We start from the raw sequence: 24,972 nt of genomic DNA on the forward strand, positions 1-24,972 counted from the left end.
GCTATAGCTTCCAGCACTCGGGCCCCTCCCACCAGGCCCGCCACCTGGTTTTTGAGCTTCTGGACCTCGTCTTCCACCGTACTGACCCTCTGCTCCACTTCCGTCACGCTTTCACACACTTTATGAAGGTCCGCCCTCACCAGGGATATGTCCACTACCCCCTCTTTGATGCTCTCCTGGAGGATGGTCCTGGAGGGCTGCATCGCTTCCATTAGCGAGTCCAAAGTTACCACACTTGCCTCCCCTCCTGCAGGTCCCTCCCCTGTCTGGTGCACAGGCCCATCTTGCCTGTGCCCTCTGTCCTTCGCCTCTGCATACTTTTCCATTCGCTGCTGGCTTTTACCCATGGCGAAGTTCGGTGGCTAACCTCGCCCCTCGGTCGCCGGGTCCTCAGCACAACACTGATATGCCAAGATCAGCACTCACAACAACCCCTTGTGTTACCAAGAAGGCCCACTCCAAAACAGACCAGCTCCCGCTGGTGTCACAGGACAGTACTTTAGGCCCCACCAAGGTGCACTCTGAGGTCCGGTGTCACTTGTCCTAGAGGGCCACCAGGCGGCAAATCTCCTACTCAAGTTCCTTTTGGAGGCTCCTATTGCAGATCACAGTGGTGGGCCACCCGGCTATCCCTCAGCCCGGGCCTCCCAACCTCTCCAACCGGGATGCAGGGGTCTTCGCGGCCCTTCTCACCGCTCTCCCTACTCTGCAGCCACACGAGAGCCTCCACCACTCCGGTCCCATTGACACTCTGCCAAATCACCTCCCTCTGTCCACCGTGGGGGGCCACTCACCCCTGTCACTTACACTGCGCCTGCACCACCTGGAGAGCCCTGGGGGGCCACTCCTGAACCCCCCACTTGCCACAAACAGGAGGCTTCAACCAGAGGAATCCAGCCAGGTGCCGCGTCTCCTCCGACCCGGGTCGCAAGTCATCTCTTCCTCAGCCCCTACACCGCCTCCATTCCTCCTGTAGCGTACCTCTTCTCCTATGCCCCCGCCGCGGGGCCACGCTGCAGTCTGCAGCCTGCGGCCCGATACCGATCCTCAGCCCAGAGGGGCCGGCCAGTTCCGCTCCGGGGGAGGGGTGGGCCCTACCGCTCCAACAGTCCCAGGCAGCGCTCCTCCTCCCTGCCTCCCTCTTTCCACCCGGGCTCTCACTCACCAGGGAGTAGGGGGGCCACCCCCGTCCTCCGCCGCACTCCGACTTCGCCGCCCCCAAAGTCCTCCGACACGTGGGAGCAGGACCGCCATCCCCGTGCCTATCCTCCACCAGCAGCGGGTATGTCCCTCAGACATCTGGGCACCCGGCAAGCAGTCCCTCACAGCCAGAGTCCACCACCGGGGCCATCTTGAGCGCGCTTCCTCCCGCCGGCCACCAAAACACACGCATTAAGGCCGGTCCTCCAACGCATCCACCTTCCAAATTAGAACGTGTGGCTCCCGCCAAGTCCAGCTTCTTTCCCCTGCAGCACCATCACCGTTCATGGGGGTTATTCATCAGGATTTCGGCAGGATTCCTGCGGTGGCTAGAGAGCTCCGTATGTTTACCTGCTCATCGCTCGCCTGACTGGAGGGGACGTCGACATGCTGAGAAGGTCCGGGTACCATATGTGCCTCGGCCACGCTGGTGCAACGAGGGTCATCCTGCACCGGGTACCATCTGAGTTGTTTGAATAGTCAAAGAAGCAACTGCAACACAAAGAAACAGGCCATCCCAGGGGAATGAGAATGCGTCCCCCATGCTCCCTGGCTGGGAAAACGCGCTGGCGAACCTCTGGCACTTGGTGTTCGTCGCTGTCGCAAAGAGATCGATCTGGCTGGGGATTGCCCCATCTGCGGAACAGGTGATCCACTTGGTCCTGCCGAAGTTCCCACTCATGGCAAAAGCGCAGCTCCCTGCTGAGGGAATCAGCAACAGTGTTCTTCACTCCTGCTAAATGAAACGGGAAGAGGAACATGCCCTGGGCGACGGCCAAGTGCCACAGTTCCTGAGCTTTCTTGGAGAGCGCCCAGGATCTGGTGCCCCGCTGCTTCCTGATGTAGAACATTGTGGTGGTGTTGTCCGTGAAGAACCGAACCACCTTGCGGAATGGAAGAAGGAACTTGAGCGCCCAAAATACAGCCTGCACCTCCAGCACATTGATGTACAACTGTAAAGACTGGAGGGGGTTGTCTGTACTCCTGCTCTCTAAATGCTATTACGGTAAGTAATGCATGTCTTCTGATGCTTGTTAATCTGCATAGAATCACATGTTGTGCATAGACTAGCGGGCAGTATCCGGAGTTGGAGGTGGGTTGTGAGAAGGAACAGAACAGAAAAGATGTCTTAGTACTGCTTGTCCCACCCGAGAATCAGACCTATAATGAGTGTCTAGGCAATAGTGTTTTGTAAAGGTGTGTACAGAACTCCAGGTTGCCGCTTTGCAAATTGACTCCAGGAAACATTTGCAATTAATCCTATGGATGCCCCAGTGACCCGAGTAGAATGTGCTCTAGGCTTGAAGGGCAGTTCTCTCTTAGCAAGAGAGAAACATAGGCAGAATTATATGCAGTCCCCTTTGGGAACACCACACTCAATTAAGACTACAAATGACAGTACAAATTCACCTTTGGTACAAGCCTGTACAATACAGTTAAAGTGGTAGCAGTAGAGGAGCAGCCAGACTTATCTCAAGAGTAAGTGAGCAGTATCAGATATTTACACAAAGGACAGCAATTACTACGATTCAGGTAAACACTCAAGGTTTTCTCAAGTAAAAGAATATACATTGATTTCAATCTTCGGTTGTATAACATTACACTATTATAAGCAGTTCAAAAATCACTCTTAATACACCACACACTTGTCCCTTAAATTCCAGACAAGTTAAGCTCACCAAATGAAGTGGAGCAAAATGGCATGCCAGCAATTTAAAAGGGAGGGAAAGAAAGTTAGAAATTAAATCAAACCAACATGTAAGTACTCAGGGCAATTGAACAGGAGGAGCTAAAGTGATAAAATCAGGTAGAAAACGCTTAGGGCCAAAGTCAATGGGTCAAAAGTTTTTTTACTCAAGATTACACAGTTCAGGGTAGTTTGCGGTAAAGTTCGTGGCACGGATTCCGGACGAGGTTGGTTGATGGAAAATTTAGTTCAAAGAGAAGAGAAGGACATGCCCTCGGATTGGGGAAAGATTTCAAACACTCTCACCGCGGTGGAACGAAACGGACAACCGGATTTGCACAGTACCTTTAAACAGAGAGTGAGCTGTAGCTGAGGCGGAAGTTCCTGAGGGTTCATGCAGGCTCATGGTTCCTGAAGTGACTGTCGGAATGACACGAAGTAGGAAGACTGGAGGATCCTGCCCCACCCAGGGAAGAAGCCAGCAGCAGAGCAAGACAACGAATAAAAGGTGCGCTCCTTAAAACCCATGCAGGGTCCGACCTTCCTGGCTATCCGGCCCACAGTAGCTCTGTACAGCGAATTCGACCAGAGGAGGGGTCCTGGCTTGCATTTTGGGCGAAGTGGTTGGTCCCACCAGCTCAAGGGAATAGGTTTCCTCGAGGATCTTGTCAGTCATCGGATTGTGAAGATTCAGACCTGCAGCAGGGATTCACCGGGCGGTTCAGTCGTTGTAGGGGTCCTCTTCGGTCAGCTGCTTGTTGGTTCTTTCATTCCATTGGCAACTCTGCCTTTCCAATCCCAGAGACCTGCTTTTTATACAGTTTTCACCCACTCATACAGCCTGGCTATCAATCACAGAGCAGGGTGGCTGTCTGTCCTGGCAAGGACAGTCCCCTCAGCCAAACAGGAGTGCGACTTGGGTTACCAGGGGAACCCATGGTAGGGGTCCAAAGATCCCTCCCTCACATTCTGCCTACCTAGACTTTCAAGCGCCTTAAGGAGGTCTTCTGTGCAGAAGCCTGCGAAAAGACAGCGAACAAAGGAATCGTCCCCGGTTTGGCGCGCAGAGAAAAACACGAGAAAGACTAACAAAAAGAAATGGCGAATAAACCCTGCCGGAGCCAAAATAAAATGTATTTGGTCAAGCGGGCATTGTTTGAGGCTAATATAATAGCCTAAAACAATACCACGTTTATATAAGATAATCGCAGAAGAAAAGTTAGGGTAGATACCAATGCCACCAGCCAAGTCTTGATGTAAAGGGAGCGAAACAAGGCTCCAAGAGACACAGACAAAAAGGGATAACAATTAACACTTTCCAATACTCTATGTAAGATGGGGTGTACTGGGTCTGTGGTTTAAAGTGACTAAAATAAATTAATGGCAACTTTACATTTTCTGGGGGACAGTAGTCGGCCCCAGAAAAGCCCCAGAAAAGCCCCAGAAAATGGGAGTCAGTGGGAAGTCTAAAAGACAATCCTGTATCACTGCACTAAAGGTGCTGTGTAACACACATGAAAAATATGAGGCCCTGGAGTAGGTGAGGCTCCAGTGCTCAAGATCACACAAAAGTGAAAATACACACGGCAAAACAAATGTAAGAGTGGGAAAAAAGGCTCACACACTTAGCAGGTGAAAAAAATAAATCCTAGAAATTCAGCAATACTGCTAAGGGACTCATTAGGTAAGGGAAATCAGCCATTTATGAGAATTCTCCCCAACAATCCCTCTACGCTGGGGCCGTCAAAGGGTTCTTCATGAGAGACAAACCTTTGACCCAAATGTCATCCAGGAGTGGGACCAAGAGGATGGTCGTCCTCTTCGCCTCGCGGCGCCGATATCAGAAGCCCTCCTTTTCCTCTGGAGCGAGCTGGAAAAGTTCTGACGCTCTGGAGATCATCAAGTGGAACGAGCCTATCTCGTGCAGCGGTGAGGGGGGGGTGGCAAAGAGTAGAAAGGAGGTGGAGGGTGAACTCTTCTTGGCCGGGGGCTCCACCGTTGCCAGGGAGTCGATGCTCGCCGGCAAGATAGGCATCCATGTCTGGATCTCCTAGACGAGGGTATGCAGTACCGATAGAATGTCCACCGAGAGGTCTCTAGGAGGTAGCCGAGGTGGGGCTGGCAGCTGAGGTGTAGGCGTAATAGGCCGCATGGCAACCGGCTGGGAGCTCGGCCCTTGTCGCCTTGCTGCTCTTCCATCGACACTGTCCTCGTCGTTGTCACCTTCGTCTGCGCGCTCGTCGTAAGGCCTGCATCTCACCTTTCCCTCCTCCTGGATGGTCTGCAGACTGGTGAGCTCCCCCTCAGAGGAGATAACCGGCACTCAGTAGGGCTACTGCACCCCCCCCTTTCACCTCCAGAGGGGAAGGCTTCAGGGAGATGACCAGCATCTGCTTCTTTGGAGTTTTCTTAAATGGCCAGAACGCTGCTTCCCTCCTGCGAGGAAGTGACACCCTCGGTTTAAGGGTTGCGCTCTACGAAAGCGACGCAGCCACCCCTTCCAATGGAAGGCTGGGCCTTCAGCGCATGCACCTGGGCCTTCACGGTCAGTGCCGGGGCCTCGTCCTGATTGGCCTTCTCCTTAGGGGGAGTGTCCGAACCCCGACCCCCCTTGGTCTTCTCCGGCAGGACGGACTTTGACTTCTCACGTTTGGCCGAATGATCCGACTTCTGCTTGGCCAAGTGTTGACCAGTGACGGAGGCCGGAGATGTCAAACGCACCCTGGACGCCGAGGAGCCGGCCGCAAAGGCGCTCCCAGTGGCAATGGACTTGCGGTGCTTATCCTTTTGTTGGGACCCCCACGGGAGTGGCACCGTTAAAGGTCTTAGAATCCTGCTCAGTCTTCTTGGAGCTGGAAGAGGCATGCTGCTGTGACCCATCCAGAGCAGGGGCCTTGGTCTGTAGCCACTTATTCAGCCGCTTGTGCCATTCCTTCATCGTGCGGGGGGCTCGCTCGTGACAAAACACACAATCCTCCTCCTTGTGTGTCAGTTACAGGCAGTAAAGACACTCTGAATGTTTGTCGTCCAAAAAGACATTCCGCAAGCCGCAGCTGGAGCAACACATTCATTGAATCCTTCTCTTTCGACATGGTCCATGCAGTGTAGGCCTGGGAATCTTGTGGAAACCTCCACAAAGAAACTTGATGAAATCCGGCCTTGAAGGGCGCTGAAGAATCCAAAAAATGGGGCCCCGTCAATCGCAGAGGTTGATCGATGGGGCACAAGGCCAAATTGTCCGAAAAACACTCTTCCAAAAAGTGCAAAAACCAGTAAAAGCTCGAGAGCTAAACACGAGGACTTCCAACACTTGAACGTGCGGTAAAAATCTGAAGATGGCTGCCATGGGAGGGGCGTAGGTAGAGGACAGTCATTGGCTGGGGGCAGTATGACCCATAGCTAAGTGATTGGTTGTTAGGAGAAAGACAGTTCAGAAATGAAACTGAAATTGATTTTTCTTTTAGTGAGGATTCCCAACCTGACGGGGAATATTCATGAGTATGTGAATCCATGCCAGACCCCATGCTGGTGAAACTCCCTTTCCTCTTGCTGGGAGAAGCAACCTTTCAATGGCTCTTTTTTTTAGCATGTGGCGTATCTCGCGCGTTAAGACGTGATGGGGTGAGTGAGAAACCTTTACTGGGGGACTTGGGAACTGTGGGCACTTGAACTCCCACAAATGGACGTAATGGACAGCATCTAGTACCCATCTGTCTGTATTTCTCGATTGCCACTTGTTGAGGAGGAACACAGATTCAGAGCCCATTTGACCAGAGCGATCGCTGCAAATACGGTGTTCCTGTCTGGTGTTCCCCTACTTGACCTCTGCAGTGCTGACACTTGGTGGTCGACACACACCTTCACGAAGTTCTACTGCGTCAACTGAGATTCCCAGGAGGAGTCAAGAGTCGGCCAAGCAGTGCTGTGTTAACCTGTTCACTTGAAGGTGAGCTTGGTGAGGAGGTAAACAATTTTTATTTCATTTCCACACACAAACAACAATTTACACTTGTAATCATCACAAACCAATAAACAATTCAATAACCCCCTTTTCCCAACACCCCCTCTCTCTTCCGTCCATAAGGCCTACCCTACATGTTGAACAGAAGTTACTCTTTTATTGTCATCACTATGTCAGTGGCTGCACATTCGTTTACGGGTGTCTGTTACTTCCTGAGTATCATGGTGAGAGGCAGCCAAATCGGCTATAAGCTATTTACACATGTCTACTCCTCTCAATCCCAGTTCCTCTTCCCTGATGGACGCGTCCAGCCACGCTATGGTTTCCGCATTAGCCCATTTTAACAGATCCGCCCACCAAACTCGCACTACTGGTCGTGTCAGTGCTTTCCACCCCATTGCTATGTTTTGCCAGAATTGTTAGGCACAATACTCTGCAGTCCCCTTAGGGACCACTATACCTGATTAAGACTACAGGTGGCAATACAAGTTTTAACTTTGGTACACGCCTGTACTACTAAGATATAGTGGTAGCCATAGCAGAGCAGCCAGGCTCATCTCAAGAGTATATGAGCAGTAGCAGAGATTACACAAAGGGACCACAATTAGCAAACACTGACTCAAGGATTCAGGTAAAAAATATGACAATGCATTACTTACCGTAAAAGCATTTCAGATGGTTGTATCTGCTTAGATTCACATGCTGTGCCTAGTCCGACATCCAGTGGTCACTGCGGAGTATTGCATTTTGTTTTTCGTAGTCGAAAAGGGGACGTCGACAAGGCGTGTCTGTAACACTATCCCTATAGTGACGTGCGTTGTACTGTAAGTGACTCCAATCAAGCAATCCCACTAAGTCAGTGCCTTGTCTGGGATGCCCAAGGGAAGCCCTTATTTATATATTTTTATGGCAAGTTATAATCTGGATGATGAACCCTTGTATAACACCTCTTAGAATCCCCCTGACCCAACTGAGCCAAGAAGTAGATTTGTTTTGCAAATTTAAAAGGTTTATTTGAAAAATTAAAAATATATATCACACTTCTATAAATAAATTGATAATGGATAGCACACTTGTGAATATGAGCAGTAATCAGCAATAGGTAATCCTACAGTCGCACAGTTCTTGGTTACTTATGAATAGGAAAAGAAAAATAAGGTGGTAGAGAATGCCTTTATGGCTTCAAGGACAATGCAATGATGAATGAAATGCAGTACAGAAAATAAATGGATATGGCTTCAACAAAAGACAATGTAATCACTTTTCCTTGACAATTCACTCCCCTCCCCCCCCTTTATGCAATATAAGGAGATGGAAATGAGAGCACACAGTTCTCAGGAATGCAATCAAATACAATACGAAATTCTGTACCCCCCCTAGCAAGCTTAGAGAAAAACAGGTATGATTTTAAGACACAGGCCCAAAATGCTTTGAATGTGGTGGCAATGAAGTGAAATGATGCAAAAATTGATTTTAATTCCCTGTAGAGGTTCAGGGTGAGTGATAGCTAGTTGGCATTAGTTCAGGCTCACTTTAGCAATGCTCTATTGAGTAATTAGCAGGTTAAAAACGAATTTCAAGGATGAACGCGAAGGCAAATATTTTCACACGTGGCTGGAATGATTGCAAATGTCATATCGCGGCAAATTATTCGCGCACGTCGAGCGTAATTACAGAGGTGCTATAAGGAGTAGAAAGTCGGTTCTGTGTTCGTTGGAAAGCTTAAATTTGAAGCTTTAAAATAATGAGTTATTTTTAGTTCCTAGGACAAACGGTTCCAGAGATGCGGACAATTTTGTGAAGGTAGTTTTTCGGATTTGAAATTTAAAAATTAAAAATGGCAGATGAGTTTTCAGCTTTAAAAAAAGGACAGAATGACACACGATTCCTATGAGGTAGTTCTAAATAGGTTAAAATAGTTTTAATTAGATTATTTTACACTAAGATTGGTTTTGGCACAGTGCTAACTAGATTTTGGACAGGAATGGGCCTCATCACCGATCTGGTCAACAGGTTGAACGGGACCTCTGGCGGTTCTGTTCACAGTGTCTGGTCTCTGGTTCCGGATACAGCACTGCTTTCTGGATACTGCTACAGGTTCTTGCAAAAGTTCTTGGCAAAGAATTCAAACAGCTCGCCCGGCTGTTGAATAGTTTGGTTGGTTTTGAAGTCAGCTTGTGGATTCAGGCCTCTCTGCTACAAATTCTGGAGTTAATTTCTCGTCTCTGGAGATTGATGGATTTGAAGTCTGGATCCAGCAAAGCGTCCCGCAAGAAAGTGGAAAGTGAATCTCTCTACCTCGGTTTCAATGTTCCTTTTATGTGTTTTGAAAATGGGTGTGTGCCTGGGCCTAGCTAAGCCTGCCCCTCTCACTTATCATTGGCCAAGTTTTCCTCTCTCCCTTGATTGGGGGGAAGAAATGGAGTGTCAGAGTGATGCTGTAGGTTTTATGGTCAGAGGTCAGAGGAACCTCCCCTTTTCAAATTGCACACAAATCTAATTACATGTACATATTAGATTCCTTATGGTCCATGCTTGTCCGACTCTGATCTTCCTGGGGGCTTGCATTAAAAAATGACAACTTAATTTCGTTTTTAATTGGTTTACCAATGTTAAATCTGTATCAAAAATTACACCAATGTACACCCTCCTTCTACACACATTCCAGCTATTTACTAGGTTTCTAGCATAAACCCGGTGTCTGTAATATCAATAAATAAGAGGGTTTCGCCTCAGAACGTGGTACAAAGTTGAATCAAGTCTTGAATTGTGGGTACATTTCTTAGATTGAGGTTCTCCAAATTGCACATTTTTGTAAGCTTAGTACAATATTTTAGAAGCATTTAACTTAAACATATATTTGCTCCAATAGGAATCCACATTCAAGTCTGGCCCGCCCCTCGAAGCTGGGTGGGTCAGGGATCGCATGTCTCTGCTCACAGGCAGCTCTCCGTTTACAGTCAACATTCAAAATTAACATACCCCATTCAACTGAAAGGGGCTATTATCTCTCTCCTCCAGGCTGAAGGGGAAACCCCCTCCCTCTCACTCAGAAGGGCCATGTGATATCCTGCCTCCTGTTGTGAGTCTCTGGGGTGTTAAGAGTTCTCAGCCTCTTGGCCTCTGGGAACAGCAGGTGGCTAAGATTTTTAATTAACCAACAGGCTTTGAAGTCCCTGCCCCTCTTGCAACTCCTAAATACAGTTTCCCTGTCAGAGTTTAGACCGCTAGCGCCGGTTTGTGGACAAAGCTGGTACTGCACCCATTTTTGGGATCTGTCTTGAATTACTGCATTTCAATAGAGTGGTCTTTTGCTTGATAGTATAGGACCTTTGCTTAAAATTGTTTTGATGACATCCTTACAGTAGAGTGGTGATGTGGAACCCCCCACAAGAAGGTTGCATCTTTAGAGTGGTCTTGTGCCCATGATTTTAGCAACTTGACATTAAAAAAAACGGATTTTGAACAGAACCACCTTTCTTTGCACTGGTGGGTGGCAGATTAGGTGACCATTTTGGTGTGCGCAAACTGCGCAGTTCTCCTGGATTCTGACGTGAATGTGAGCGGCGACAGCTCATCCCCACATCCACCCAGTCTATTGATTTAGTTTGTTCTGGGATAGAATAATGGGCGGCGACAGCTCATCCCCACATCTACCCAGTCTATTGATTCAACTGGGGTCAAAACCCTTGACAGTACCCACAATCCCTCACGCGTCGAGGTCCCTCTGTCTTTTTTCTGCCCTGAGGGAGCCTTCTATACGTGAGTGAGTACAGAAAAGAGAGAGAGATGTAGAAAGGTGTCTATGTTCCTTCCATCCGAGCGGGGAGGAAGGGTGGGCGGATGTGAATCTAAGCAGATACAACCATCAGAAATGCTTTTACGGTAAGTAATGCATTGTCTTCTGATGTTTGTTAATCTGCTTAGAATCACATGCTGTGCATAGACTAGCAAGCAGTACCCGGAGTTGGCGATGGGTTAGGAGAACGAACAGTAGAGAAAAGATGTCTTAATACTGCCTGTCCCACCTAGGAGTCAGATTTAGAGTGTGCATCTAGACAGTAGTGTTTTGTAAAGGTGTGCACAGTTGTAAAGGTGTGCACAGAACTCCAGGTTGCCGCTTTGCAGATGGACTCAAGAGGAACATTTGCAATGAATGCTACGGATGCCCCAGTGCCTCCAGGAGAATGTGCTCTTGGCTGGAAGGGTAGTTCTCTCTTAGCAAGAGAGAAACCGAGTGATGCATTGAACAATCCATCTAGATACAGTGGATTTTGAAACTGCATCTCCTTCTCTTCCTGCTGCCACCGAGACAAAGAACTGATTAGTCTTTCTCAGTGGTCTGGTTCTTTCCATGTAGAACATGACAGCTCTGCGCACATCAAGTGTATGCAGACTTTTTTCTCCCGAATTGGAAGGGTTTTGAAAGAACGTTGGTAGTTTCATTGACTGGTTTACATGGAATTTTTAGATGAATTTCAGTGCAAACCTTGGGTGCGTGCGTAGAACCACTTTATCTTTGTAACTGCTACAAAGGTGTCTAAAACAGAAAGAGCCTGTAGTTCACTTACTCTCCTAATGGAGGTGATAGCTATTAGGAAAGCGGTTTGAAGAGTGAGGTCTTTAAGAGTTGCTTTGTGCATGGGTTCAAAGGGTAGCCCATGAGTTTGGCAAGTACCACATTCAGGTCCCAGCCGGGAGCTGGGTTTGCTATCGGAGGGTGTATTCTCTTTACTCCCTCCATGAAGGCTTTGATAACTGGGACTTTCCACCACGACACTTTAAGCTGGGAAGTGGTGTATGCAGAAAGTGCCGCTAGGTGGACTTTAATGGAATTGAACACTAGACCCGAGTCCAGTAAATAGGTCAGGTATAGGACAATGTGCGTGGGGGAGCAGTCAATTGGGTCGATGCTTCTTCCTCTACACCAGATGACAAATCTCTTCCATTTGCTAGAATAACAGTGACGAGTGTTAGGCTTTCTAGCCTCCCTGAGGATGTCCATGCATCTCTGTGGGAGTTGTAAGTGTCCAAATTCTATGATCTCAGGAGCCAGGCTGCTAAGTTCATGGTCTGAGGGCATGGATGCAGTGTCCTGCCCTTGTCCCATGACAGCATGTTGTGCGGGCAGGGAAGTTTCACTGGGGGAGATAGAGACATCTCCATCAAGTGAGCGAACCATGGCTGCCGGGCCCACATAGGGGCCACTAGTATCATGGTAACTTGTTCCTGGTGCATCTTGTGCACAATCTTGTTGGGAAGGGGAGTCGGGGGGAAAGGCGTAAGCAAATTTCCCTGACCATGGAATCGATAGACCGTTCCCCTTGGATTGGTTCTGGGGGTACCTGGAGGCGTAATCTTGGCATTGTGAGTTCTCCAGAGTTGCGAACAGGTCTATTTCTGGGAATCCCCATTGTGTGACAACGAAGACGATGTCTTCGTGCAACTGCCATTCACACTCTGAGGGCAGAGGGAAGTCTCTGCTGAGTTCGTCTGCTAGCAGATTGAGTTCCCATGTTGCAACAGTAGGAACATGTGTTTGAGAGCCGGCTTCCAGATATTCTGGGACAGCTTGGACAGTCCTGGAGAGTGGGTGCCCCCTTGGTTGTTGAGGTAGTACATGGCTGTGGTGCTGTCCGTAAGGACCATCACTGTCTTCCCTTGTAGGTGTTCCTGGAAGACTTTTAGTGCCTTGAACACGGCCAGTAGCTCAAGTAGGTTTATGTGCTTGGATGCTACGCTCAGCGACCACACTCCGCGAGCAGTCTGATGGGATAGGTGAGCCCCCCATCCTGTGAGGGATGCGTCTGTGTTTAGAGTGGCTTCCACTGCGGGTGTGGCAAAGGGTTTCCCTCTTACCAGGTTTTCCTTTGTCCACCACCGTAGAGAGAGAACCAAGGCCTGCGAGACCACCACTAGATCGTCCCATTGTCCGCTGGCCTGACACCACTGGCTGTTGAGCCACTCTTGCATTGGGCGCATGCGCAGGCGCGCGTCAGGTACCAAATAAATACATGACGCCATCATTCCTAGCAAGCGCATCGCTTTGCGCACCGTCACCTCCCGACCTGCCACATATTGGGGGATCTGAAACAGCATGTTTTGAACCCTCTCGTTGGAGGGGAAGACGAGGCCGTCCTTTGTTCGAATTAGAGCCCCTAGGAATTGTTTGACTTGGCTGGGGTCTAAGCTGGACTTCTTCTCGTTGATGGAGAAGCCCAGTTGGAACAAAAGGTCTACAGTCTTTTGGGTGTTGGAGAAGCATGTCTCGTAAGAATCCCCTGTTATGAGCCAGTCGTCGAGGTAAGGGTATACTGGGATGGATAACCTGTGCAGGTGGGCCGCTGCCACTGCCAGTACTTTCGTGAATACCCTTGGTGCAGATGCTATGCCGAAGGGTAGCACTCTGAACTGGTAGTGTTTGCCCTCTATCATGAACGTGAGGTATTTTCTGTGCGCTGGCAACATAAAAATATGAAAGTATGCATCTTTCATGTCCAGTGTTGTCATGTAATCTCAATGTGATAGCAATGGGATCACTTCCTGTAAGGTCACCATATGAAACTTTTGGGGTTTGACAAACTTGTTCGCTGGGCGCAGATCTAATACAGGGCGCATGGTTAGATCCTTTTTGGGTACAAGGAAGTACACTGAATAAATACCTTCCGTTACCTGAGATAGAGGTACGACCTCTATAGCTCCTTTTTCCAGTAGCTGGTCCACTTCTTTGAGAAGGATGGCGAGGTGTTCTGGTGTCATGCGTCATCCCCTCGGGGGTCTGTATGTTGGGGAACTGTTGAACTCTATACAGTAGCCGCGGGCTACGGTGGATAGTACCCAGCGGTCTGATGTTATTCCCTCCCATGCTGGAAGAAAGGATGTTAACCGGCCCCCGACCGGCAATGCATGGGAGGGGACCCGAATCTTCGCGTCACTTGTTGTTGGTGGCTTGGGAGCCTCTAGGGGTGGAACCCCAGCCTCTCCCCCTTGCCACGGCGATGACCTCTCTGATTGTACTGGCCACTATTACTTTGGTAGTTGTTGGCAGATTATTGAAGTTGTTGATTCTGTTGCTGGCGTTGGCCACGAAAAGAACACTTGTTGCCAAATCCCCACCTCTTAGGGGCCTGTTAGGGGGCTTTGAGATTTGGTCCAAGGTCTTTATGGTATCAGCAGAATTCCCTGTACCAAAGAGCGGCCAGCTGTTTCCGCTGCATCAAGGGTATTCTTAACGATTCATTGGTTGACCAGAGACCCTTCATTAACTGTAGCCAGCAATCTAGTTTTTAGGGGTTGAGGGACTTCCTCGATGTCCTGCTTAAGCTTTCCCCATTGCGCATCAGCGTAGCTTGCCAGCAATGTGTTATTATTGGCAATTCTAGTTGAGAACGCTCCCGAGGTGGTAATTCTTTTGGCTAGGGCATAAAGCTTTTTCCCCTCTTTATCCGGGGGTGCCTCGCTGGTAGACAGTTGATCCCCAGCCCTTTTCCTAGTGTTAGTCACCACTAAGGAGTCCGGGATTGAGTGCCGCTTAATATATAGTGGGTCTGATTGAGAGGCTGAGAACAATTTTTCGATTCTTGGATTAACCCCTCTTACTAGTGCAGGAGTGACCAGTGAAGGGTTGATTTGTCTCTTAACAGAGGCGAGTATTGGAATTGTTTGGCTGGTGGGGGTTTTTTCTTTGATAATCCTTTCCACAAAGTCAGTGTCTGGGGTGATCTCCCCAGTTTCGACCTCAAAATGTGCTGCTGCCTTCCTCAGCAGCGCGTTAAAGGTAGGCTGATCGTCAACAGGCAAAGGGTTCCTAACTGGTGTGGTCTGAGGAGACCTGATGTCTATAATGTCTGGCTCTGTAGACCCCGATGGTGACTGCCAGGGATTTGGGTCAACCTCACCTGGGTCTTCTTCGTCCTCACTTATGTTAGTGTCCTCATGGAAGACTTCTCTCTCTTATTGGTTTTCATCATTAATGAACTCCTCTCCTTCCTGGAAGTGAGTGTCCTCTTCGGTGAGGCCGTAAGAGTTCATATCCTCCTGAAAAGGGTTATAGAACAACTTCCGATATTTAGACCTTGGACTTTTTAGGAGTACCTCCCTAGGTCTTTTAGGTGTCCTATTTTCTGACTTCTCTAAGGTCCACTGAGGTAGGCCAGAGCGATCTGGGAGTGAAAAAGGAGTTTCTTCTCCTTGTATTCGCCTAGATCTGTCCCATAGCGTCGAAGATAAGGTGCCTTCGCCTTCTGAGAAGTGTTCTGGCAGGCTAGGGCTTTCCGTCGACGGTGGGAGCTGTCCCAGCCTACTTTCCGGCGCCTTCGGCGTTTCGTTGGCCTTGTGCGCGGTTTTCGGCGTGTCACTTGTCGTCCGTCTCTGGCCTTCCTTGGAAGATATACGCGCGAGGCTTTCGGCGATCATTCTGTCTGCCGAGGTATCGCTCGCCGTCGCGCTAGGTACCGTCGAGTCTTTACTGGCAACGTGCGCACTCTTCCGAGGCGCGTCGCCGCCTGAGGGTTTGGGGTTAGCGCCCATATTTCCAGAGTGCCCGGTTGCCTGTCGCGGGGAGGGCTGGCGACCCTTACGGTCGGCGGAAGACGCCGGTGGGCCCTGCGCCTCCATTGGCGCTATGGCTGCCTTCGTTTGACGAATCCGTGCCGTGGGGTATGTGTTTATGAGATTTCTTGTGTGCGTCCTTGTCGCCGGGGTTTTCATCCCCATAAGCTGGGCGTGAGCCGGGCTTGTCGGGGACGGACGAAGAGGAGCGAGAACGCTCCCTCGAGAGGTCTACAACCTCCGTTACGAAGGCCGTGTAGTCACTGTCCTCGTCACATTCGGCGGCAGCGGGCGAGGAATCTGACCTAGACATGGCGTAGGCCGCCCACCTTTTAACCCTGCGGTCCTTTATCGTTTTGGGCTTAAGTAACTTACAGGCCGCACAGCCGTCCTTGTGATCGAGGGGCAAGCAACTGTTGCACCGTTTGTGCTTGTCCTTCAAGGTATATTTGCCTTTGCAAAGTGGGCAAAACCTAAAGGGCGTCCTCTCCATAGCTGAGGGCAAGAAGTGTGATTACGACTTCGAAAGAGAGGGAGGGGAAGAGAAAGGCATTCTCGGAGTGAAAAGAAAAGATCACACAACCCCACTCTCCGTACTGTGTAAGGCCGGCGAGGCTAGGCCACGTGTTCGGCGACGCCGAAGGATCTCCTCCGCTCGTCCTTCCGTCGAAGATCTTCCTCGGCGGAGAAACAGCTTGCATCTTCGTCGATGGAGGGATCTACGTGTTAGATATTAATAATAAACAACCAAGGGTCGAAGAAATGATTTTGCAATGTCTCTCGAGGAGCTCCGCATAGAGGCGACCAATAACTGGGCGGAACGAAAAACAATCTGAGGGACCAAGACGCGTGAGGGATTGTGGGTACAACGCACGTCACTATAGGGATAGTGTTACAGACACGCCTTGTCGACATCCCCTTTTCGACTACGAAAAACAAAATGCAATACTCTGCAGTGACCACTGGATGTCGGACTATGCACAGCATGCGATTCTAAGCAGATTAACAAACATCAGAAAATTACATTTATTTTTAGACCATCAGTTATAAACACAACACCTCTATTAAGCTTTAAACAAAGCCACACGTTAAATATACCACAACTAACCAATTCACTTTGTACAGTAAGTCTCAAGGTAAGTACCCTGTGTTTGAATGAACCGGTGTTCTGAACAAAACAATACCGCGGATACGGTTGCGATCACTTTTTGACAGTTCGGTCTACTAAATAAACGCGTATCCGTGACATGAAATGCTACCGGGACAAAAACACGCTTAGCACCCGAGATACCCAGAGGGAGTTGGAGGCAAAAATCACAGGCAATATTTAGGTTAGGCAAACAGTATCGAGAAACGCTCAGAAACAGGTCAAAAGTCAGAGGGTCAGAGCCAGGTTTAGGTGACACCGAAGGCGTGCGCTGAAGATCACACCGTTGGACAGTTCGCGATTCCGTAGAGCCATAGAGTACTTGAATATTGTCAATGTTCGGAAGCAAAAGTTTTAAGAAGGAGGGAAGACGAGGACGAGCCTTGAAGATGAAGAAAAGGGATTCACCCAGTTTCCTCGAGTAAAACACAGTACCTTATTCCCACGATGCCGCTGGTGCCCTGGCAGTTGTTCATGTTGGTTTCCCGCAGACCCAAGATTCCTGGAGCTTCGTTGTGAAGGAGGACATCTGAAGGGGGTCTCAACGACATAGGGATGAAGCCGGCAGCAGCGACAACTAAAAAGATGTGCTCCTTAAAAACAGGAGAGGCTCTGCAGGTGGCTATCCGGACCACTACAGCAGTGTGCAGCGATTTCGACCACGGCGGAGATCTCTGGCTGAAGATGATAGCTGGTTATCCCCACCAGGCTCAAGGTAAGAAGACTCCGGACTGGATCTCCTCTTAGTCGTCGAAGGGAAGATATCTCAGGACTGCAGCAGGGCTTCACCGGGACGGGGTAGTTACAGCAGCCGTCGTTCGCTCCGCTTCTCTTCGGTTCCTTGTAGTTCCAGAGGCGACACTGACTTCTAGCCCAAGAGACCTGCCTTTTATGCGCAAAACCCCCATTCACACAGCCTGGCTGTCAATCACGCAGCAGGGAGGCTGTCCGGCCGGAATAACCACCTCAGCCAATCATGGCAAAGTGTGACTTGGGTTTTCTAGGATACCCTGTGCAGGGGTTGACTACACCCCTTCCCCACATTCAGTCTACCTAGACACCCAGGTACCAAGAAGGTTTCTCTGCAGAAGCCCGCCAAAAGACAGTGTTCAAAGAAGGCAAACCTAGTTTGCCGTGCTGTTACGCTCACCTGGACCCCACAGGGGTGTCGATCGGACCCGGACAGCTGTGGTCTCCTTCAACGTGATGCGTAGTGCAGAGATGACTGTCTGGACTGTCCCGCCTAGTCTTGTCTGCTGGACCCGAAGCAGTATTTTCCTGCAAGTGGAGACAGGGATTAACCACCTGTGGGTTTTAGTGATGGCCTCCCAACTGTTCTCGCTCTCCCCCATTAATCACCTCCGATATCCCCTTAGTAACCTCACCTTATGTTCATAAAAGATGAGCTCTCCATCCTGCGTGTCTTGCAGGGGGGCGTTGATACCAGTTACTTCACTGGTTTGAAGGCGTTGGGAGAGTTCCGGTAAGTATTGACTCTGAAGTCCCTGGCGGGATTGGTAAGTATCAAGTTCAAAGAGTTCAATGTGCCCGATGTTCACTCTTGTACCCTTCCTTAAGTTGCAATTGAGTTTGTGAGAAGAAGGTCTCATAGCTGCTGCTGGCGTTCAGGTAAGAGTCTGTTACCCAACGCTGTCCGGTAACTATTGCATGCGTCAACCTTTTGTTTTTCTCCCTCTTTACAGATGCGGCATATGTAAATGTGGAGAGTTATGGAATAATACCGCCGGTGGTAAATTAGATAAGTCTATGGTGGTAAGAGGTTGTATTTGTTGATTCCCTTGGCTCACCTTGTTTTTTCTTGTGTCCCCTACGTGCCGGATTACGGCGAAGAAATGATGGACAGTGCCGGATCAAAAGATGCAGTGAGAACTGTTGAGTATGGCGCTTTCTGGAGCTGGCGAAGCGACACTTGCAGGACTGATGTACTTTCCAAGTCCGGAGATGAAATGGTTCCGGAATTAGGTGAGGAATTTGAAATAAGTTTGTTTTCTAACCTTGTCATTTTCCTCTTCTTTATTCTAGGAGCTCCAGATTCGAGGCAGGCGTGGCGGAAGACTGGATGCTGGCTGCATGCACGCGGGCGTGGCAGAAGACTGGATGCTGGCTGCAGGCGCGGTGAGCGTCAAGCTGCTGGATGCAGAATAACACGAAGCATGTGCTGCTGTTCGGGTGTGGTTTAAATAGCCCCCAAAGTAGTTCCAGGTAAGAAGTTCCCTAGAGCCACGCCCGAGTAAAAAATAGCCCCTGTAACAAAATAGTCCCATCCAGGCCTCATGTAGGCTTGGACTCTTTTGCAGCATGGTCTGCATCAGGTAAGTCAAGTCTATGAGCCTGGCGCCTATGGCGCCAGGACTGATTTCTACGATGAGCCTGGCGTCAGGACTGAACCCAGACAGCCACTAGCCGGGGCTGCTGAGGTTTAAACAAATGTCTGGATGCCTACTCCCGGAGCCGAGGGCCTTGGTCCTGATGCCCGGGGGTAGGCATCATGACACGCGCAAAGTAAAACACAAGAAGGACTTCAACAAAAAGAAATGGCGAATAAACCAAACCGGAGCGAAAAGAAAGAAGATTTGGTCAAGCGGGTTTATGTTCGAGGCTAATATAATAGCCAAGAACAGTACCACGTTTATCTAATATAATCACGGTAGAAAAGTTAGGGTAGACACCACTGCCACCAGCCAAGTCTAAATGTTAAAAGAGCAAAACGATGCTCAGGGAGGCACAGACAGAAAAGGGGCACAGATTAGCCCTTTCCAGTACTCCATGTAAGATAGGGTGTACTGGGTCTGTGGTAAAAGTGACTATGTAAAGTAAATGGCAACTTTACCTTTCTCTGGGGGACAGAAGTCAGCCGCAGCGAAATGGAGTCAGAGGGAAGTCTAAAAGACAACCCTGGATTACTACACTAAAGGTGCTTTGCAACCCATATAAGAACAGGGGCACTTGGAGTGGTGTGCTCCAGTGCCCAAGATCACACAATGAGTAACACATAGGCCAAAACACATGTCAGAGTGGAAAAAGGATGCACACTCTTACCAGGTGGAAAAATAAACTCCAGAAATCCAGCAAAGCTGCCGGGGGACTCACTAGGTGAGGGAAATTAGTCCTAGAAGGACAATTCTCCCCAACAGCGGGAGATCGCCACTAGATGTATTTTGATGGAAGCGTGAGCCAGCCCCGCCTTGGCCGGCGACAGCAGGTACGGCAGCACTTGAGGGGCCGTAATTCGCAGGGGGTTAATCTTCTGTGCACGGCACCAGACAGAGAACCTCTTCCATTTGTGTCCATAGCACTTGAGAGCAAGCACCGCCTTGCAATCTGCCCGGACATCATACCCTCCAAACTCTAGTGCTGCAGGAGCCAGGCCAGCGACCCAGGGTCATGATGGAGGATGGCGCCTCCTCTGGAGAGAAGATCTACGTCCGTCAACAGTCTGACTGGGGGGGGGGGGAGCTGACAAGTCCAGAATGTGCAGGAACCAGATCTGCCTCGGCCACGCCAGTACGACGAGGATGATCCTGCACCGGGACCTCTTGAGTTGGTTGACGAGTCGCAGTAGCAAAGGCAACAGGAGGAACGCATACAGGAACAGGCCGTCCCAGGGAAAGGAGAAAGCATCCCCCATGCTCCTCGGCTGGGGAAACCTGCTGGCAAACCTCTTGCACTTGGAGTTCGTTGCCGTCGCGAACAGGTCGATCTGGGGTTTGCTTCATCATCGGAAAAGCTGATCCACTTGGTCTTGACGCAGTTCCCACTCGTGGCAGGAGCGTAGTTCCCTGCTCGACGAGTCGGCGACGGTGTTCTTTATCCCTGCTAGGTGGAAAGGCACCAGAAGCATCCCCGGGGCCACTGCCCAATGCCACAGCTCTTGGGCCTCCTTGGATAGGGCCGGGGACTTGGTTCCTTCCTGCTACCGGATGTAGAACATCGTGGCGGGGTTGTCGGTGAAAATCCTCACTTTGCCCTTGAGGGACGGGAGAAACGACTTGAGATCCCAGAACACAGCTCGGAGCTCCAGGATATTGATGTGGAGAGACCTCCCTTCCGGGAGCCAAAGGCCTCTCGCGTGCGGATTTCCGGTGTGCGCTCTCCATCCTTCCAGGGAGGCGTCCGTCGTCACAGTCTCCTGGTGCGCAGGGGTCTGAAAATCTGCCTGCCGTGAAGTGCGCGCGGGTGCCCCACCACCGAATAGCTTGGCGGAAGATCTCGTTGAGCGGGATCTTGTCTTCGAAGCTGCCCGCCGCTTGCATCCAACGGGCGTCGAACTCCTGTAGAAGACGCATCCGCAGCCTGCATAGACGCACTAGGTAAATGCATGACATCATGCCGAGAAGGGACTTGATGGACCTCACCTTGCCCATGTCTGTGGCCAGCAGATACTGCACCTTGCCCATGAGGGCCACCGTCTTTTCCTCTGACGGGGAAGCCAGTCGCACCACTGTATCGAGCTTGACTCCCAGAAACAATGAGACATGCGACGGGACCAGCTGTGATTTTGGGAAAGTTGATGGAGAATCCCAGGTCCGTGAGCAGTTGGACGGTCTTTGCTGTGTGCTCGACGGCAAGCTCCCTTGTCCTTGCTTGGATGAGCCAGTCGTCTAGGTAAGGGTAAACATGGTCCCCCTGCAGGCGCACTGCCACTGGTGCTAGGCACTTGGTGGATACCCTGGGCGCCGACTTCAATCCGAATGGCAGGGCCTTGAATTGGTAGTGCCGTCCTTGGACTACGAATCTGAGAAACTTTCGGAGCATCCTCCAAGTCCAATGACGATAGGAAGTCACCTGCCCCCAGCTGTGACCATCGGGAACTTCTGGGCATGGATGTATTTATTTAACCGTCGCAAGTCCAGGATGGTGTGCCAACCACCTCTCTTCTTTCCGACGAGGAAGTACCTTGAGTATACTTCGGAGCCCCGAAGCCTCTTTGGGACGAGCTCGATGGCACCTTTCCAGAGCATCGCCCTCACTTCTAACAGCAGTTGAGGGATATGATTTTACTTCCTGCCCACGGGAGGAATGTGGGGGCACTTCTCTAGGAATTAGAGTTTGTGCCCATGGGCCGGGGCATCCAGCACCCAACTGTTGGTGGAGATGGACTCCCACACGCTGACAAAACTCGTCAGCCGGCCTCCCACAGGGGTGCTTAGGTGGGGGCCCGACACTACGGCCGGTTCAGTCCTGCTTGGAGGCAGCCTTGCCACCTTGGCCTCCTTGGCTATGGCGACGGGATCCTCCTTGCTTGCCGCGCCCTCTGTAGGCCTCTTGCGACGAGGAACGAACTGCCTGGCGGTACGTCGAGGCGCCCCTGCCAAAACCTTTGGAGGCACCTTGCTTTCCTCCGGAGTTCCGAAAGGGCGGTCGTCGCTACTGCAAAACTCCCAAGGCCCGAGCCGTCTCTGTGTCGGCCTTGATGGCCTGAAGTGACTCATCCACTGTCTTCCCAAACAGGTTGTTCCCGTCGAAGGGCATGTCCAAAACGCTGGTTTGTACGTCATGGTGGAAACCGGTCGCCTTGAGCCACCCCCACCATTGAAGGCAAATCCCGTTGCCCAACTGGCAGAAACCGGTGTCAGCGATATCCGTGGCGACCGTTATGGCGTGGTCCGACGCCACCTCGCCTTACTGCAGGATCTCCAGGGCCTCCGCCCTCTTGTCGTCCGGGAGGAAGTCAAACAGGGGAGCGATCTTGAACCACAACTCTGTCGTAGCGTGCCACAATCGCCAGGGCGTTGGCCGCCTTAATCGTCCTTGCCGCAGACGAGATGACTCGCCGTCCCATGGCGTCCAGTTGCTTACCCTCGCCGTCCGGCGGGGAGGTCGAAGTTGAAGCAGTCGCCCCCGCGACGACCGAATCCGGAGTCGGCTGGGCCCTAAGGCACAAAGGGGCGGAATCTGGGACCCGGTACTTCTTCTCGTACCGGTCCCTCTCGACGGGTGTCGTGGAAGGGTTCTTTAGGATAGCAAGACCCTCAAGGAAGCCTTACTTCTTCTGCTCTTTGGGGCAGAGCTGGAAAAGCTTGGATGCCCTGGCAATCAAGGCATGGAAGGATGCCAATTTCGTCGGGCGGGGGAAGCCAGAGGGGGTGGTGGTGATGGGAGGACCATCCCGTCGTCACCACCTTCGTCATCTATCCCCGTTGTGGCCTTATCTGTTCCCGTGTCCTCCCTAGAGACCGGGTAGGGAGATGAAGGCTGAACTCTCCTCCGCTTGATTGAAGGGATCCCCGACGGGCCCAGTTCTGCTGGGTCTTCCGTTGGGGGTAGAGGCAACCTCATCCTCATCTCCGTGCATAAGGTCTGGATTGCTATCAAAATGGCCGCCGAGCTGTCCTGAGGCTCGGGCACTGGTTACCACGGGCGTGATGGTTGCTGCTCCTCCACGAGAGACTCGTCGACGCCACCGCCGCTCTCCTCGTCCGCCTCCTGTGGGTTTTCCCCGTAGGACCGGACCTCTTCAAACCTCCGGTTGAGGCCCTTCACGACTTCAACCAGTTCCTCCTCAGAGGCCGAGTCTGTGTCTAATGGCCACCGCCCCCCCTCTTTTTCCGCCGGGGTCTTCACGGGTGTTTCCCGATGGGCTGGAAAGAGGATTCCCTCTGCGGTGGCAGGGAAACTCTAGGCCCAGAGGTAGACTCCACTGGAGCAGCCTCCACAGGCTTCGCCAGGGCCGCCACGACTCCCTCGATCGAGGCCTTAGACGGGTGAATCAAGGCCTTCACCAACTTGGGGGCGCTTGAGGCCTTCACCTTGGGGGGAGGGTCACCGCCTCGCACCTCCTCGGCTGACTCCTTCGAGATCGACCGGGACTTCTCCAGAAGCTTACCCGGGTTCTCTGACTTCCTCTTCCCCGAGCCAGAGCGTTGTCTCGTGGTTGATGGCGTCGGTGAAAGTGTGCCCTGCCTGGCAGCCAAGGAGCCAGAGGCTTCGGCGCTCCCGGTGCACGCGGTCTCGCGGTGCTTTGCCTTCGGTTGGGCCCCCGATGCCGCAGCGCCCTCAAAGGACTTAGAAGACCGCTCGGACCTCTTCTCACCTGCCGGGCTCTTTCCCTCCAGCCAGTTGGTGAGGCCGATACGCCGATCCTTCATGGTCCGTTCCGACATGTTCTGGCAAAACGCACAGTCCTTCTTCACGTGCGTTTTGTCTTCGTGAAGGCACTAGAGACATCGCAAATGCTCATCCTCCTAGAACACATTCTGTAATCCGCATCCAGGGCAGCTCCTGAACAGCTTGGTTCCGGGCGTCGAGCTTCCCTTGACCTGGGCCATGTCCACGAGGTAGGCCTCAGATCTTCTGAAATCCTCCAAGAAGCGAAACTCGACGAAAACTTGGCCCTTGAGGGGTGTGGGAAAATCCGAAACGGGTCCCCGTTGATCGGAAGTAGAAAAGTGGAGCTTGAGGCTCATTTCGACAGAAAAAATTAGATTAACTCTTTGAAAAATCGCAAAACGCAGTAAAAGCTCGAGAGCTAAAGCACAGGGACTCCGAACACTTGAATATGAGGCAGAAATCTGAGGATGGCTGCCAGGGGAGGGGCTTAGGAGGGCAGTCATTGGCTGGGAGCAGTATGACCCAGAGACCAGTGATTGGTTACTACTAAGACAGACAGATCAGAAACGAAACCGATACTGATTTTTTCTTTACCAAGGATTCCAAGCCTAACGACGGGGAATATTCATGAGCATGCGAATCCATGCCAGACCCCATGCTGGAGAAATAGAGTAATACTCTTCCAAAAAAAGCACAAAACTCAGTAAAAGCTCGAGAGCTAAACACAAGGACTCCCAACACTTGAACGTGCTGCAAAAATCTGAAGACAACTGCCAGAGGAGGGGCTTGGGTGGAGGGCAGTCATTGGCTTGGTGGCGTTATGCCCCAGAGCTCGGTGATGGGTTATTAGGACAAAGATAGTACAGAAGTGAAACAGATTTTTTCTTTACTGAGGATTCCCAGCCTGATGACGGGGAATATTCACGAGCATGTGAATCCATGCCAGACCCCCATGCTGGTGAAGTACTGGAGATAAGAGTATCAGATGAGTAATGTGTGGGACGAAGCAATTCATTGCAAAGTGTTCAAACCTGAATATTGTCCCAGTTGGGTAGATTATATCTAAACATAAACCACATTTGGATAACGGAGGATAACCTGTCCCAATTATGACGCGGTTGCCTCATTACGGAGGACGGCCGAGTGGTCAGACTGCACTTCTGACAACAAAGATATAAACCACAGCAAATAGGGATAATAAGTCCAAGTAGCAAGTCTGGCGAGAGCAGGACGAGAAAGAATCTAACTAGAGTTGCATTTATAACAAACTTTCATCTCAAGCAAATTAACTCAGTTGAAAATAGCCTGATTCAAGAATTTTCAAACTATCTGGTTTAGAATACCAATTACTGAGAT

At 50.8% G+C, this 24,972-nt stretch overlaps 1 protein-coding gene across 1 annotated transcript in view; it reads right to left on the bottom strand.

Annotated features, from left to right (window-relative positions):
- The window catches only part of PIWIL1 (piwi like RNA-mediated gene silencing 1), a 1,334,367-nt gene that overhangs the window by 763,863 nt on the left and 545,532 nt on the right, over positions 1-24,972 (bottom strand). The gene's annotated exons all lie outside the window — the stretch shown is intronic.

This window comes from Ambystoma mexicanum, chromosome 10 (genome assembly GCF_040938575.1).
Source record: "Ambystoma mexicanum isolate Mex_15411 chromosome 10, UKY_AmexF1_1, whole genome shotgun sequence".
Classification (NCBI taxonomy): domain Eukaryota; kingdom Metazoa; phylum Chordata; class Amphibia; order Caudata; family Ambystomatidae; genus Ambystoma; species Ambystoma mexicanum.